Here is an 18,760-nt window from a genome sequence, read left to right as displayed (position 1 = left end):
GCCAACTGAGAGGACAATTCGGGACGGCCCAGTGGGAGGATCCGAACTTGAAAGCCGCCGCAGCCCAATGATAGCGATGGATGGACAGCTACTTCTGGGGGTGAGTGACTGGCGATACCCCCATTTCCAAATCAAGAATAACCTTTTGTATCAGGTGTTGCGCCAACAGGGGGAACTTCGAGAGGTATCGTTGCTGCCCCGATGATACGTGGGAACCGTTCTTCAGCTGGCCCACACCCACCTATTGGGGCGCACCTGGAAATGGAGAAGATACGGAAACGGATCGCCACCCGGTTACACTGGCCCAGGATGAGGAGGGCCGTGGAAGACTACTGTCGCAGCTGCCCGGAGTGTCAACTCACTGCCCCAAAAGCACACTTCCAAAACCCACTGGTCCCCCTACCGATCGTTGGGGTGCCCTTTGAACACATCGCCATGGACATAGTGGGACCCCTGGTAAAAACAGCACGAGGCCACCGGTACATCCTGGTGATAGTAGATTATGCCACCCAGAATCCCAAGGCCATTCCCTTACGGACGGCGGTATACAAGGGAATCGAACGGGAGCTGTTCCACCTCTTTAGCCAGGTGGGCATCCCGAACGAGATCCTGACAGACCAAGGTACTGAGTTTATGTCCAGCCTAATAAAATATTTGTGTGCTCTCCTGCAGATCAAGCAGATCCGGACCTCTGTCTTTCACCCGCAGACAGATGGGCTCGTCGAGCGGTTCAATTAAATGCTCAAACAAATGCTGCGGAAGGTTAACGAGCAGGACGGGAAGAACTGGGACCAGATATTACCCCACCTAATGTTCTCAATCCGAGAAGTACCCCAGTCCTCCACTGGGTTTTCTCCTTTCGAACTCCTCTACGGAAGGAGGCCACGCGGCCTCGCCAAGGATGTGTGGGAAGCCCAACCGACCCCCTTACGCAGCGTGGTAGAGCACGTGGAGACAATGAGGCAGCGGATGACAGCCATATGGCCAGTGGTAAGGGAGCATATGGAGAAGGCCCAACGCGCCCAAGCCCAAGTCTACAATCGGGGAACCCAGCCCCGAGAATTCCAGGTGGGAGACAAGGTGTTGGTATTAATCCCCACGGCCGAAAGTAAGTTCCTGGCAACATGGCACGGACCATACGAGGTGATAGAGAAGCTGGGACCCGTCAATTACCGCGTACGGCAGCCGGGGAGACGGAAACCCCAACAGATTTACCACGTGAACCTGTTGAAGAAGTGGCACGAGAGGACAGCCTTGGCCGTGTTATGGTCGGGACCCAGGACGCCAACAGTACCAGTGGTGGTCCCGAGCAATGAGGACCTCAACCCGGCCCAGAAGCAAGCGCTCATGGAGCTCGTCGATCAAAACACGGCGGTGTTCTCCGAGAAGCCGGGCCGCACGACCCTCATTGAACACCACATCCGTACCCGGCCCGGGGAAACGGTACGAAAACGGCCATATCGGATTCCGGAGGCCCGAAGGAAGGCCGTGAAGCAGGAAGTGGAGGCTATGCTAAGCATGGGGGTCGTTGAAGAGTCCCACAGTGCATGGTGCAGCCCCATCGTGTTGGTGCCCAAACCTGAAGGTAGCTTGCGCTTCTGTAATGATTTCCGGGGTGTGAACGACATCAGCTTGTTTGACGCCTACCTCATGCTGTGGGTGGACGAACTCATCGACCGATTGGGAAAGGCCCGGTACATCAGCATCCTTGACTTGACCAAAGGATATTGGCAGGTACCGTTGACCGCCTCCTCCCGGGAGAAGACGGCATTTTTCAACACCAGACGGACAATATCAGTACCGGGTGCTCCCGTTCGGTCTCCACGGAGCCCCACCCACATTCCAGCGCCTGATGAACAAAGTACTTCGACCCCACCAGCAGTACGCAGCGGCCTATTTGGATGATATCATCATCCACAGCCAAGGTTGGGAAGAGCACCTGATGGGCCTCCAGGCGGTGCTGGACGCACTCAGGCAAGCCGGGTTGACAGCGAACCCCAAGAAATGCAAACTAGTGTTCGAGGAGGTGGAGTACCTGGGGTATTTGATCGGACGGGGGAACGTCAAGCCCCAGGAGAGGAAGGTTCACGCGGTATGTGACTGACCCGTTCCACGCACCAAGACACAGGTCAAGTCCTTCCTGGGACTGGCAGGATACTATAGCCGGTTTATCCCCAACTTTGCGGCTATAGCTTCCCCCCTCACCGATCTAACCAGAGCCCTCCTCCCGAAAACAGTGAAATGGACGGACGAGACAGAAGCGGCGTTCAGGCGCCTGAAGGAAGCACTGTGCTCCCATCCGATTCTCGTAACGTCCGATTTCCAGGTGCCGATGTTGGTCCAGACGGATGCATGTGACACGAGACTATGGGCCGTTCTGTCCCAGATACGATGGGGAGGAGCACCCCATCATGTACATAAGCCGATAGCTAATACCTAGAGAGAAAAAGTACTCGATTGTTGAGAAAGAGTGTCTAGCGGTGAAGTGGGCGCTAGACACTCTCAAGTATTACCTGTTAGGTACCCACTTCACCCTGGTCACTGACCATGGGACACAAATGATCGGATCACCAGGTGGTTCTTGTCCCTTCAACGCTTCTCTTTTTCTGTTGTGTACAGGTCAGGGGCGAGCATGGAAACGCGGGTGCCCTATCGAGAAGGGAGACATACGTCGCACTAAGGGGGGCGGGGGGGTTTAGGGGGGGGTGGCATACAGCAGGTCAGCCACCAGGGGGAGACTCGTCGAGGCCTGGTGGCAGACAGAGTCTACATCACGAGACGATGGCTCCCTCTGCTGGACGTGCCGGGTCTCGACGGGCTCTCCGGCCAGGACTAGTTGGGGCTGATTGTGGTTGGTGGGTAATCAAGGGCTGATTGCTCACCAGCTGTACGAGTCCCATAAAGCTGCCAGAAGGGCAGCACACACGGAGAGGGACTGGGGGAAGAAAGGTGACATCCGTATAGTTGGAGACGGTGCCCGAGCTAAAAGGAGGGAGTTCAGTTTTTGTGCCCGACAGGATACAGCAAGACCTGGAGCCCAGAAGACGGTATCCCGGAGAGGGTCTCATGGGGGAGACCTATCCTTTCCTTTTCTTTTGATTTATTATTTAAATAAACACCCTTGAAACCGAGCTAATCCTACTCTGTCTGTGTCTGATCTGTGTAAACATCTTGACCAAACCCCCTGGTCTGCCACAGATTACATTTGTATAACTCATTTAAGTATCGCTGATTGAATATGGAGACATGGGGAAAAGGGTCATGTTTATGAGTAAGTGACCTTCCAGCTGGACTTTCTCTGTTCTTAGACTGCATCCCAAATGGCACACTATTCCCTATATAGTGCACTACTTTTGACCAGGGCCCATAGGGCTCTTGTCAAAAGCAATGCATTATGTAGGGAATAGAGTGCCATTTGGGATGTCGCCTTAGACTCTGGTCTCAGAACGTTAAAGATTTAAGAACACGGTTAGTTAGAGGTGCAGCCCAGGGTGGCCATTATAATAGTCAGTGAGCTTCACTCCCGGTCCCAAGGCACTGACCAATCATGGGGCCTGTCGACAGAGAACTGGGCTGAGGGATTAATATCGACCCTCTCTCTATCTTTCTGCGGCAGCCTCTGGTAGGTGTTTGGGCGGGAGATCTCAGGGCTTAGTTCCCAAATCATGAATGTAAACAGTCCTCTAAGAATTCAATCGAGGGCTACATTGAGATTAGATGAATGAAGTATCCACATCGTTAGTCATTTCATTATCATCTCAATCAGACTTGAGTGGAATGGAAATCTGCTTACACATGAATGCTAGGTTTCTCAGTTTGGTGAATACCAACAAAATACCCAGAATGTACTCTATGTCTGGTAGGTAGTAGCAAATAGGTCAAGATCTGTACCCCTGGAAATGTCATGATTTGCACACATCAACTTTGAAATGTGCTCGTGAAGAAGGAATGTGTCTTACAATATGTGAGAAAGTTTGAAGCTGTAGATTTTAAGAGATTTGGGCAGGATGCTGTGTAACGGGATTCCTGCTTATCCTCAGACATGAATTATTGCATGACGTGCTTGCGTTGATGTAAGACGCATCCAACAGGATTTTTCCATAAACGGTTACTCAAAATGTGGTGTAAAATCTGGCCGGGAATAATAACTGTATCTTCTCCCTTTGTGTGTATGTGTGTGTACTGTATGTGTGTGCATGCTACAAATATGCTTACAAATCCTCTCATTAAGCATGCTAAATGCATTCCACGCTATGAATCAAAATGTACTTCCAAGGGAACTTGGCATATCTCCTCAGCTGTCAAAACATCTTAGGTTAGAAACAGAGAGGAACAGGGGGGAAAAAGACTTTTTGAAAGAAAGACATTGTGACACGATTTATCTGGGTATAGAGTCAACCAGCTGCACTGTTGTTCAATGGGGAAAACTGATGGCTTTCATTGTACTACACAAAGCAGGTTTCTTGTCCTCTTTTTTTTGGTGAACTCCTCACCACTGAGGAAGACAAAAATAGCTCTCTTCTGCTGCAAATGGAAAGAGTGAGAGAGCGAGAGGGAGGGAGAGAGATGGGGATGAAAGAGGGAAAAGACAGTTTGGGTAACAGAAGCTTTCCAGGCTAATTGTACATGGTCCTCATGCATACTGTAGTGTATCAGCACACTGCTCTGCGTCTGTAGATTTCTGTGCCAGCGGAAAGCATCTCCCTTGGGCGGCATAGGGGAAATGATGTGTGGCCAAAACAAGAACTTGAGAGCATTTGATTGTTTCTCTATCACACTTTTTCAAGTTACATGAAACTGGCTTCAAATGCTTTCTCTACAGTGAGGTGGTTAGCATAGGACAAGAAAATTACCTACTTAGCATAGGGAAGAAATTGTTTTTGTTTTTAGACATTGAAGCGTCAGGGTACAGAGGTCTATCAGAAGCACCCGGTTATAAACAATATTCCAAGCCTAATGTTATTAGTAGTCTGTGATGCGTTATGCTCGATGGAACTTCTTACATAATTTCTCCCCAACCCAACTCTGAGAATGTATACAAAATTAATGAACCCCCCCCCAAAAATGGTTGCAGTCCAGTCACCAGATCTTTTTTAATTAATCTGCTCGAGCAAGAAAGATTCACAGGGAAGTCGTGCAGCTGATTTGCATTAGGTATAAGCATAAACTGATTCTGGAAGAAGGGATGGGATGCGTTAGGTTGGACAACATTACTTTGCCTCAAGGTGTATAGCAATCGTACTGTAGCCAGTGGTGTAAAAAGTACCCTAGTTGTCATACTTGAATAAAAGTAAGGATACCTTAATAGAAAATGACTCAAGTAAAAGTGAAAGTCACCGAGTAAAATACTACTTGAGTAAAACTCTAAAAGTATTTGGTTTTAAATATACTTAAGTATCAAAAGTACACATCTTTTAAAATTCTTTATGTTAAGCAAACCACACGGCACCATTTTCTTGTTTTTTATTTTATGGATAGCCAGGGGCACACTCCAACTCAGACATAATTTACAAACGAAGCATGTTTGTTTAGTGAGTCTGCCAGATCAGAGGCAGTAGGGATGACCAGGGATGTTCTCTTAATAAGTGTGTGAATTGAACAATTTTCCTGTCCTGCTAAGCATTCAAAATGTAATGAGTACTTTTGGGTGTCAGGGAAATAGTAAACTGTACATTATTTTCATTAGGAATGTAGTGAAGTAAAAGTTGTCAAATATAAATAGTAAAGTACAGATACTCCCAAAAAATGACTTACATTGTACTTTCAAACATTTTTACTTAAGTACTTTACACCAATGACTGTAGCCAACTTTCTTGTATTGTGAACTCTGATGTAAAAGTTTAAAAAGTGAGGGTTTAAGTAAAAATAACAGCTCATCTGGTTGTAAGAATATGGGTGGTAGACAGTGGTCGTGTGTTCATTGATGCCAAGGGAAACCAGGCTTCCCCAAAAAATGTACATAAAAAAACATACAACAATTTGATCTCTCTGTGTTTCATAATTTTCCTTCAATTCGCAAGAGACTGAATGTATCTCACAGGAGAAAGCCGCCGAGCAAACGAAACAGGCCCTAATCTACGGATTTCACATGACTGGGAATGGGCACAGCCACAGTCTATGAGCTCTCAGGCCTACCCACTGGGGAGCCAGGCCCAGCCAATCGGAACGAGCTTTGCCCCACAAAAGGGCTTTATTACAGACAGAAATACTCAGTTTCACCAGCTGTCCGGGTGGCTGGTCTCAGACGATCCTGCAGGTGAAGAAGCTGGATGTGGAGGTCCAGGGCTGGCATGGTTACACGTGGTCTGTGGTTGTGAGGCCAGTTGGACGTAGTGCCAAATTCTCTAAAACGAATTCTCCGCCTCGGCTTATGGTAGAGAAATTAACATTACATTCATTGGCAACAACTCTGGTGGACATTCCAGCAGTCAGCATACTAATTGCATGCTCCCTCAAAACTTGAGACATCTGTGGCACTGCACATTTTAAAGTGGCCTTTTATTTTCCCCAGCACAAGGTGCACCTGTGTAATGATCATGCTGTTTAGTCAGCTTCGTGATATGCCACACCTATGCACACCTGTCAGGTGGATGGATTATCCTGGCAAAGGATAAATGCTCACTAACAGGGATATAAACAAATGTGTTCCCAAAATGAGAGAAACAAGCTTTTTGTGCATATGGAACATTTCTGGGATCTTTTACTTCACCTCATGAAACATGGGACCAACACGCTACATGTTGCTTTTATATTTTTGTTCAGTATAGTATACTAATATTAACTAGCTGGCGTGGCACATCGTTGACCATGAAAGGAAAATAAGTTAGGCTAGCGAGCAAGCATTTTAGCCAGGTAGCCTAGGACAACAAAAACTTAAAGCCTGTACTGTATGACAGAGTCATAGACCGTTTAGGCAACATGAAAGAGGTGGATGGCATTGGCATTTCTCTACAAGTAGGGTGAGTCAACATGTTTTTTCTACTTGCATGCACACACACACACACACACACACACACACACACACCACAGACACACACATACACACAAATCAGTTCCATGGACAGCCACATCATATTTAGCTTACGTTGATTGGACTAAGTCGTTTTTAGTATCTTTTAGTTTTCACTGTATTAGACGATAGCTGATATGATGAAGTTGAAATGTTGAAGTTGAAATGGTGCTGAAATAGTGGCGGCAGCTCCTGTTTTCTTTGCGACTTGTGGTAACTCTCCGTGGTTCTAAATCAATAGTAGTTTAGTAGTCCGAAAATGTCAAACATGAACTTGCTTGACCATGCAATATGTTTTGTGGACTTCACTGGACAAATGTTGCTCTCCGGTTTTGTAATGAAACAAATATGTGGTTGAATTTCTTCTGCCATTGTGTCGTCTCGGCCTTACGCCCATATATTCATGGTGTCAAGGCATATGAACTAACAGGTTATAGAGCAAACAATGCAATTTTCACAACACATAGGTTGTAATCTGACTTTTTTGGGGGGGGGCTTGGCTTCCCTGGTGATTTTACCTACGCATGACCTTAAAGGAAGGATTTACCCATTTTGAATATTGTATTGTTTTTCTATATGATGCAAAACTCGTCATACCGGCTGTATTTCTGAACAGTGACTAGCTCAGTTAAGCATGAAATGACCCCGGGAATCGATAGAACATCGCTCAGAGATGCACAAAAATTACATAACATTCAAAATGGGTGAATTTTTGCTTAAAGCATATCTGCACAGTAATTGGGAGCGAATTCCCCCTAGATACAAGTGCCACAGTATAAGACACATTGAAAAAAAACGATCTTTAATTGGTGGACAGTTTGACGTCATGCTTTCCCGTGTACCTGTCATTGTGTATAAACACAAGCCTATCTTTAGTGCTGTCTCATCTGTCAACTGCCATGCTCTCCCCCTACCAGCAACAGCACCTCAACACATGAGCTTGGATATTTGGCAGGTTTGTGTGGTCCTGTATGGCTGTTAGTAGAGCATGGCACTTGTACCGCCAGGATTGTGGGTTTGATTCTCAGTGCACCCAAATGTCAAATGTATGCATTCATGTCTGCTAAATGGCATATATTTTCCCCTTCCCTCTCTCCATATCCTTCGCATAATTCACGCCTTGTTTAAAGTGGGCTAGGCCTCTGTGGACAAAAAGAGCTTGTGCATCTGCTGTGCTACAATGTGTGCGTGGTGGATTTTGCCTGTTTGTTTTGGACAATTTGTTTGTCACTAAAACCTTTTGGGACAAAACTGCCTCCAACCAAGCCAATTTGGATTGGTGTCTCCCCCAGAATACTCACAGCTCCAGCATCACTCTCAAAATTTTTATTAAAAACACATTTGTCTTCACATGAGATGTAATGTTATTGTGTCATATGTGTCATTGACCAATAGACTTGAAAATGTCACTAATATTGTGTTCAGTAAATTTCCACGTCCACTGTATGGTAAATGGTGAGAGGTTGATGGAAGGGACCACTTTGCATGTTGTGCAAAGGAACTGCTGTGACAAACATGTCATAGTCGTAAGCTTGGCGGTTTTCCAAAGGTCTCACTGACCGTAGACTGCAGGGACTCAAGATAGGATCTGCAACATGACCGTACATGTTCAATATACTCCTGACCCATTTCTTCAGCACACCAGCAGCAATAAATAGATGCTGGGCTAGGGACCTTTAAATGACATTTTCACATCTTCTGTCACCAGAGACATGTTGGCTTCCTCATTCCCACTTCCTGATGATTTATGCAAATGAAATGGGAGCAAGCGGAATTCTCAAACGGATGTTCTGAAAGAACGCCATGTGACTTACCAGAATGAGTTACAGAATTGGTATTTCATAATGCATTTGAAATAATTGCGGAAAGGAAAATGACGAGTCAGCCTCAAATTCACCAAGAGCAGCATACTGACATTTCAGGTTCTATCTTTTTATGGTCAATGTGCTCTACTGAATGACAGGCTCCAATTATAATTTGGATGTACTGTAGGTGAGTTCATGTAATGCATAACATTAAGTTCAGGCTCATCCTCGGTGTTGACATTTTGGCTAAATGTGTCCTTTCTTGGAGTCAAATTCTGCCAAACTAGAGTTAGGCACCGGCAGAATCATTAGATGCTTCCATTCAGACTTCACACAGTCAAATGCTAGGCCATTCACAGTGATGGCACAGACTGAATATTAACCTAATTCACTCACAGGTCAGGAACAGGAGCTCTCTAAAGAATATTTTCCTTAACTGGCAGAAGCTCTCACCCAAACCAACCCGCAGGGTGACTTTTTAAAATGTTTTGGGCATTCACGGCGCTAGTTTTGAAACTTGTTTGGATTCTAAACTTACGATATGTCATAACTCACAGAAAGCCATTACATCCAATATTATGACAAGCCACAGGTGATAGATGAACATTCTAATAGCTGATTCGAATAAGTAGGAAAACTAGGATTTCATTGCTCCCCAAACAGGATACCACAATTATGAGGAAACAGGTAATGTTCAGTGGCGTGTATTCATGGATGCCAAGGCTTCCCCAAATATTTTCCCTATAAAAATGTTTAAATTGTAATGTAATTTCTCTTTCGTCTCACTCTGTGTTTTCATAATAGTTCTTCAATTAGTAAGTGGCTGAATCTCACCAAAGAAAGCAATCGAGGAAGGGAAACAGTTAGATCCAAATCGCTGTCTCAGTATGTGTAGCCCATGTATCTGATGCTGTCTGGACAAAAAGAGTATAAGATGTTGCAACTGTAGCATTTGATTGATTGATGCCAGCAAGCATTTGGCCTCCCTTGATAAAAAAGAATAATAACAATCAGCTCAACTGTGGTTTGTCTTGGTGCAGCAAAAGGCCGCCCAAGGGAGGCCAGTTTGGATATGGCTTCACACCAATCAAATGACTTCCTAAGCAAAACGTAATTTTCAGAAATACGTGTCTGTTTCCGTTGATGTCCTGCAGTAGCTAGCTTGCTAAATCGGCCCTTTCCTAAGCCATGGATGGAGATGGGCATTTGGACTTAATTCTCTGTACAGGCCAATGATTATGACGGCGATTTGGATCTAACCATAAATTGATATGTTGTGCCACTGGCCTGAGACGATTGAAGTTCAATATGTAGCCTAGTAGGCTCACGTTAACTAGCTAGCTAGCTCATTGTTGCCATACAAGGATGCTTTCTAGCCTATGGCAACAAAACTAAAAGTGTACTGTATGACAGAGCCATAGGCCATTTTGCCAACATGAAAGGGAGGATGGCATTGGCGTTCAACTAGTCTACAAGTAGGGTGACTCAAATTTGTTGTTTTACTTGTGCACGCACGCACACACAAACAGAAATCAATACCATGGACAGCCACATGAATTCAAGAAACATTGATTGGACTAAATTGTTTTTGATATCTTTTAAGTTTGTTTTCAGTGTATTAAACTAAGCATACAGTGCAGTCGGAAAGTATTCAGACCCCTTGACTTTTTCCACATTTTGTTACCTTACAAACTTATTATAAAGTTGATTAAATATGTGTTTTCCCTCATCAATCTACACACAATATCCCATATTGACAAAGAGAAAACAGTTTTTATTTTTTATTTTGTGGAAATACAAAATGTATATAAATATTCAGACTCTGCTATGAGACTCGATATTGAGCTCAGATGCATCCTGTTTAAACTGATCATCATTGAGATGTTTCTACAACTTGATTGGAGTCCACCTGTGGTAAATTCAATTGAGTGGACATGATTTGGAAAGGCACACACACCTGTCTACATAAGGTCCCACAGTTGACAGTGCATGTCAGAGCAAAAACGAAGCTATGAGGTCGAAGGAATTGTCCGTAGTGCTCCGAGATAGGATTGTGTCGAGGCACAGATCTGGGGAAGGGTACCAAAACATTTCAGCAGCATTGAAGAATGGCACACCTATATAGAGGAAGGCACAAAGCAATTAGTGGGCCCGGCTGTGTACTAAATGTCTTTACACTGAGTAACTATCCCCTGAGGAGGGTGCTGTCATGTTGTCTTCCTCCGGATGGCCACTGAACTCTCACATGCCTCACACCCCAAGATCGACCCAGAGGGGCGTGCGCCAGACGAGACCTCCGCGTCTGCATTGCCGTGTGCTCTCCCCGATCGGTGAACCACCTGGAAACTAAAGGGTTGGAGTGACAGTAACCATCTTGTTATTCGGCTGTTCGTGTCTTGCTTACCCGCCATCCACTGGAGGGGGCGCATGATCCATGACCAGCCGGAATCTCCTCCCCAGGAGATAGTGCCTCAGGTATTCCAGGGCCCACTTAAATTGCCAGTGCCTCCCTCTCTATCGTTGCGCACTTCCGCTCCCTGTCGGACAGCTTGCGGCTTCTGCCCTCTGCCCGTCCCCTTGGGACAGAACAACCCCCAAGTCGGTGCTGGAGGCGTCGGTGTGTACAGTGAAGGGATGCTGGAAATCTGGTGCTCTCAACACCGACTCCGAGCACAGCGTGTCTTTGAGGTGGAGGAACGCCCCCTCGGCTTCCGATGTCCATACCACCCTCACCGGGTTCCTCTTCTTTGTCTTGTTGGTCAGTGGGGTGGCGATGGTGGCGTAGCCTGGGATGAACCGCCTGTAGTAACCCATTAGGCTCAGGAACGAGCGGACCCCCTTCTTGTCCCTGGGTCGTGGTCACTCCCAGATGGCCCGGGTCTTCTCCACCTGAGCTTTGATCAGACCGCTGTCGATGGTGTAACTGAGGTATTCAGCCTTGTTCAGTCCCAGGTGGCACTTCATCGGGTTGGCTGTCAGGCCGGCCACCTCCAGGCTGGCCAGCATAGAGAGCAGCTGGCGGAGGTGGTCCTCCCAGTCCTCAGTGTATTACCACATCATCAATATAGGCGGCGGCAAAGACCTGGTGAGGACGTAACAGCATGCCCATAAGCCTCTGGAAGGTGGCGGCCGCTCCGTGCAAGCCGAAGGGGAGGCGAACGTACTGAAATAGCCCATCCGGGGTGGCAAAGGCAGTTTTGTGGCGGTCTTCAGGGGCCAGAGGCACCTGCCAGTACCCCTTTGTGAGGTTGAGGGTTGATATATAGCGGGCTTTCCCAAGCCACTCAATCAGCTCATCAAGCCTCGGCATGGGGTAGGCGTTTAAGCTGGGGATGGCGTTGAGGGCTCTGAAATCATTGCAGAAGCAAATAGACCCATCGGGTTTTGGCACCAGCATGATGGGGCTAAACCATTTGCTGGTGGACGGCTCAATGACCCCCATCCCCTCTTTCCGTACCATCTCCCGGCGTGCCTCTGGTACCCTGTAGAGTTGGAGATGGACCTTCTTCCCCGGATCAGTGGCTATACGATGATGGATCAAGGAGGTCTGCCCCGGATCTGGCAGATAACCTTTTCAAGGTCTCGCATCTGCTGAGCCGTAAGAGTCGTGCCAAAAGGCACCTTTTCTGGAAGACCTGCCTCTCCGTCTGCCTTAAGTCCCATCACCACCTGTGCCTCTCGTTCCACATATACCACATCAACCTGTTGAAAGCCTATCTCCTGAGGGTGCCGTCGTCTGGGCTGACTCACCCTGTAGTTGACTGGGGCGACTTATCTAGCTGTGCCGTTCCATTGTACGCCCGGGCTTGGGTTTCCTGCTCTTTGGCCATGTGTTTCCACACCACTGGCCATATCGCTGCCATTTGGTGGTGACGTGTTCAATGAAGGAACAGTACTGGCAGGGTTGGTTCCCCCAGGACTCCTTGGCCAAGTCAAGGTTGCCACGACAGGGCCTCCCATACAGCAGCTCGAAAGGCGCGAAGCCAGTTGATGCCTGAGGGACCTCCCATCCCGGTCCACCACCCTGCGTAGCATGCTTTTGATGGTTTAATTCAGCCCGTCCGTCTGGGGGTGGTACACACTGGTCCTTATTTGTTTGACCCGGTATAACTGACACAGTTCCTTCATCAGTCTGGACATGACAGGCGTGCCCTAGTCGGTCAGGATGGTGGCCGGGAGGCCCACTCGGGTTCCTTTGCCATGGCTTTCATTGACCTCAGGGGAATAACCTCTGAGAACTTCGTTGCATAGTCCACCACCACCAAGATGTACTCATGTCCGTGCACCGAACAAGGAAGGGGTCCCACCAGGTCTATGGCTATGCGCTCCAACGGGCCTCTATAATTGGGAGGGATAAGACGGTTACGGTATGTTCACTTGGGACCAGTGTGTTAGCAGGTGTCACAAGTTTTGAATGCTTAGCAACATCTTAGGTAATCCTCGGCTAATAGAAACACCCCAGCAACCATTCTGTGGTCTTCTCCCTGGCGAGGTGGCCCCCTAGTACATGTGTATGGGCCATGTGTAACACCACATCTCTGTATGAATGGGGCACCATTAGCAGTTCCTGTTCTACCCCTCTACGTTTGGCCACCCAGTACAAGAGACCCTGCTTGATGGCGTAATAAGGAGTGGTTAACTCACCTTCCGAGCCGATACTCCTCCCATCTATCCTCTTCGACCTTCCACATCGCCTGGCGAAGGTCGGGGTCCCGGTGTTGGGCGGTTCCGAAATGGCCCATTAGCTCTTCCGACAAGGTTAAGTTGTGCGTGTCGGGGCGAGGGAGGGGGCGCTCCTGGTTGGGGTGCTCTCCCTCGATGACTCCTAAAACACCTGGCATATCTGCTCCCTCTGGAGCTCGTTGACTTGACTCAGGACAGGGGTCTGGTTAGATCTGGCTCCCACGGGTCGCTCTCGAACCCCCTCCAGGTGTCTTCCCCGTGGTGTCCTGGAACAAGTACCTCAGACGGTCATCGGGGGAGTCTCCTGTCCCTCCCTGGTCTGACAAGGAATTCCGGTTGCCCTGCCACGCCTCCTTAGCTTCATCTCGTTCCTTCCCCTGCAGTGTGCGCCATCAAGTGCGTCTCCGGGTGGGCTCTGAGTGTGCCAGTGCTTGGCGATTAGAGTTGTTCAGACTCCGTGTTCTATCGGGGCCACTCCCTCGCCCCCAACGATCAGGGTGGTCTTCAAGACAGGGGTATGGAATCGAGGCGGGGCGCATTGGCCAGGACCTCCTCCCGTACCAGAGACACCATGCTTCCCGAATCCAGGAAGACCTCCAAGTCCGTCACTCTTATGTGCACTGGCATACTCCAAGCCGGGTCCAGCTCCACATGCCAACATACCTGTGGCGTGGGACATTCCACCTGGTCACGGGGGTGGCTGATGATTCAGTGGGCATAGGGACGTCTACACTGGGGCAGTGTCTAGCCATATGACCATATGTGTTGCACTTGAAACACTGCATAGGGCTCTGAGGCGTGGCCTTACTAAAAGTCTTGAATATGGAGATAGGTGCTGGCCTGGCCTTGTCTACCCTCCTGCTAGCCATGGGGTGAACAACTGGAGTTGTCTTCTTGCCCCTACTAATGGCAGCAAGGCTTTTAGTAGACAAGTATAACTCAATGCACTGGACTAGGTGGTCAACTGTAACTGGATTTTCCTGACCGACTATCCTCTGCATGGTGACGGGTAATTCCCTCAAACACTTGTCTATGACCAGGGTTTCTAACATTTCAGCCATGGTTTTTGTGAGGCATAGCCACCCCCTTACCAGATGGATAAGTTGATAGAGTTGGCCCGTCGGTGACTCCTAGTCATGAAACCTTTGGGCCTGGTCTCTGGGGTTCAGCTGATAGCGGGACTTAATCTCCATGTTCAGATGTGCGTAATTCACGGCAGCCCCTTCCTCAATGTCATGGTATGCCGCCTGGGCTTTGCCTGTGAGCAAGGGAGCCAGGAGGCCCGCTCAGTCGTCCTGAGGCCATCTCTCTCTCTACACCGTTCATTCAAAGGCCAGAAGGTAGGCCTCCACATCTTCATCCTCCGTCAGACGTGGAATCAGCGCGTTGACGTTGGGCATCCTACGGTCCCTGGGAGACAGGCAGTCTGCTATTTTGGAGCTGAGGAGGTCTAAGGTCTCCTGCTGGGCGATGGCGCAGGCTGTTAGCTGACGTAGCAATTCTTCGCTCATGCCTATCAGCGGGTAGTGGGCTTCCCAAATAAAAAATAAATCACAGCCACCGGAAGGTTGTGGTCCCTCAAAGTGCCAGTATTCTCCACCAGTTGAGGACGGATCAGCCTTTCCGAAGCACCCTAACACAGGCGGGAGGCATAAAATGAACAGACCAGAGGCAGTGGTTGTGGTTCCTTTTCTTTTTGTTTACTAAAACGGTATTCTTTTGCCTGACAAAATAACTCCAGCACAGGGAACGTCCAATGCTGAAAAACCAGAGTAACAAAACAAATCAACATAAACTAAGCCATTGACCAAAAGGCCCTGGCCAAAAAGGGAAAGCAAAACAACAAACGGTTACTCCCCATCCTCCCCTAGCACACCTATATAGAGGAAGGTACAAAGCAATTAGTGGGCCCAGCTGTGTACTAATTGGCCTTACACTGAGTAACTATTCCCTGAGGATGGTGCTGTCGTGTCGTCTTCCTCCGGCTGGTCACTGAACTCACATTATTTATAAACATTTCTAAAAACCTGTTTTGCTTTGTCCTTATGGGGTATTGTGTGAAGATTTTTCATCCATTTTTGGAATAAAGGCTGTATTGTAACAAAATGTGGAAAAAGTCAAGGGACTGTATACTTTCTGAATGCACTGTATGTAGACTTGTTGATTTAATGATGTTTAAATGTTTAAGTTGAAATGGTGCTGGATTATCTGAGACAGTGTTCCTGTTGTATTTGTGCTGACTTGCGGTAACTCTGTGGTTCTAAATCAGTAGTTTACTAAACTGTCAAACAATAACTTGCTTGGTCATTCTGCAGGTGATATAGCTGTTAGTTACATGCAATATTTGCTTTGTGGACTTCAGACAGATGTTGCTCTCCGGTTTTGTTATGAAACATACAGTGTCAAGAAAAAGTATGTGAACCCTTGGAATTACCTGGATTTCTGCATAAATTGGTCATAAAATGTGAACAGATCTTCATCTAAGTCACAACAATAGACAAACAGAGTCTGCTTAAACTAATAACGCACAAACAATTATACCTTTTCATGTCTTTATTGAACACACTGTATAAACATTCACAGTGCAGGGTGGAAAAAGTATGTGAACCCTTAGATTTAATAACGGGTTGACCCTCCTTTGGCAGCAATAACCTCAACCAAACATTTTCCTTAGTTGCGGATCAGATCTGTACAACGGTCAGGTGGAATTTTGGACCATTCATCTTTACAAAACTGTCAGTTCAGCAATATTCTTGAGATGTCTGGTGTGAACCATTCTCTTGAGGTCATGCCACAGCATCTCAATCGCGTTGAGGTCAGGATTCTGTTGTTGATTTACTTCTGTGTTTTGGGTCGTTGTCCTGTTGCGTCACCCAACTTCTGTTGAGCTTCAATTGGCGGACAGATAGCCTTATATTCTCCTGCAAAATTTCTTGATAATCTTGGGAATTCATTTTTCTGTCGATGATAGCAAGCTGTCCAGGCCCTGAGGCAGCAACGCAGTCCCAAACCATGACGCTCCCGCCACCATACTTTACAGTTGGGATGAGGTTGATGTTTGTGTGCTGTGCCTTTTATTCTCCACACATAGTGTTGGGTGTTCCTTCCAAAAAACTCAACTTTAGTTGTTTCATCTGTCCACCGAATATTTTGCCAGTAGCACTGAGGAACATCCAGGTGCCCTTTTGTGAACTTCAGACGTGCAGCAATGTTTTTTTTGGACTGCAATGGGTTCTTCTGTGGTGTCCTCCCATGAACATCGTTATTGTTGAGTGTTTTACATATTGTAGACTTGTCAACAGAGATGTTAGCATGTTCCAGAGATTTCTGTAAGTCTTTAGCTGACACTCTAGGATTCTTCTTAACCTCATTGAGCATTCTGCGCTGTGCTCTTGCAGTCATACTGTCACGTCTTTCGTAGATATTGGACCAAGGCGCAGCGGGTTGAGTGCTCATATTTACTTTATTGAACACGAAAACAAGAAAACGTACGAACGAACAGGATGCAGGCTAAACACAAAGCTATGCAACTACAACTACCCACAATACCCCATACAAAACAACCCCTATACATAGGACCTTCAATCAGAGGCAACGAGAACCAGCTGCCTCCAATTGAAGGTCAAATCAATAAACTGAACATAGACGTAAACAACCTAGAACGAACATAGAATACACTAACCTAGAACCTAAACCTAAAACCCTGGTACACTCTAAACCAACACCCCTCTACATAAACACATAGCCCAGAAACCCCCAAAACACTCTAAACAAATACCCCTTCTACATAAACACATAATATAACAAACCCCTAAACAAATACCCCCTGCCACGTCCTGACCAAACTACAATAACAAATAAGCCCTTTACTGGTCAGGACGTGACACATACTTGCAGGACGGCCACTCCTAGAGAGAGTAGCAACAGTGCTGAACTTTCTCTATTTACAGACAATTTGTCTTACCATGGACTGATAAACATCAAGGCTTTTAGAGATATTTTTGTAAACCTTTCCAGCTTTATGCAAGTCAACAATTCTTAATCTTCTTAGGTCTTCTGGGATCTCTTTTGTTCGAGGCATGGTTCACATCAGACAATGCTCCTTGTGAATAGCAAACTCACATTTTGTGAGTGTTTTTTATAGGGCAGGGCATCTCTAACCAACATCTCCAATCTCGTCTCATTGATTGGACTCCAGGTTAGCTGACTCCTGACTCCAATTAGCTCTTGGAGAAGTCATTAGACTAGGGGTTCACATACTTTTTCCAATCTACACTGTGAATGTTTAAATGATGTATTCAATATAGACAAGAAAAATACAATAAGTTGTGTGTTATTAGTTTAAGCACACTGTGTTTGTCCATTATTGTGACTTAGATCAAGATCAGATCAAATTTTATGACAAATGTATGAAGAAATCCAGGTAATTCCAAGGGGTTCACATACTTTTTCTTGCCACTGTATCTGTAGTTGAATTTATTCCGCCACTGTGTGACTGTTGTCTTTTTGTTGTCACAGCCTTATTGTATATCACTGTGGCGTATGAACAAATGGGTTATAGAGCAAACAATGCAATTATCACAACATAGGTTGTAATATGGCTTTTTTACTGGCTTGGCTTCCTCAGTGATTTTACCCACGCACCACTACTGGTTATGTTAGGGGTGGGCAAACTTCTTGACATCGAGCCAAAAGTATTTTGTTTGACACAAGAGATCCAAGCACTCACTTGAGAGATTTCCAACAATGTGCAGATAATCTTTTATGAACGTCTCGAATTCTGCTCATTTCCCATGAGAGTGACGCTGATAACTCTAACAGCTGATAGCTTACAAGAAGCAAAATTCACACATCCCTTAAGGACGCATAATCCTCTGCATCTGTCAGCCAAATGACAACAACAATGTTTATAAATACTAATAGCTCTAGCCCCAAAAAAGTTACACTTGTTGACAGAGTCCTAATTGGGATATGACTTTTTGGCAAGCAGACTTGGCAAGTGACCCAGGTCTATAGCCCTTTTATGGCCCACTTTCTACCATATTGTGGATATATTTGTCTGAGTGAAAGTGGGCCAGGCCCTTCCCATGAGCCTCCACATGCAGACAGGAATTAGATTTATTACCCAGCATACCCCCTGGGAGTCCACTGTCCCCTGCCCTGTCTTGGCAGAATTTATGAGACAAAAGGGGGAAAAAGAGAAGATGGCGGCTATTTTTGAATGCAGGACACCAAGATAAGAGAGAAAGAGGATGGAGGAATG

Source organism: Salmo salar, chromosome ssa19 (assembly GCF_905237065.1).
Source record: "Salmo salar chromosome ssa19, Ssal_v3.1, whole genome shotgun sequence".
In the NCBI taxonomy this organism is placed as follows: domain Eukaryota; kingdom Metazoa; phylum Chordata; class Actinopteri; order Salmoniformes; family Salmonidae; genus Salmo; species Salmo salar.
Note: the sequence above shows the minus strand (reverse complement) of the source record.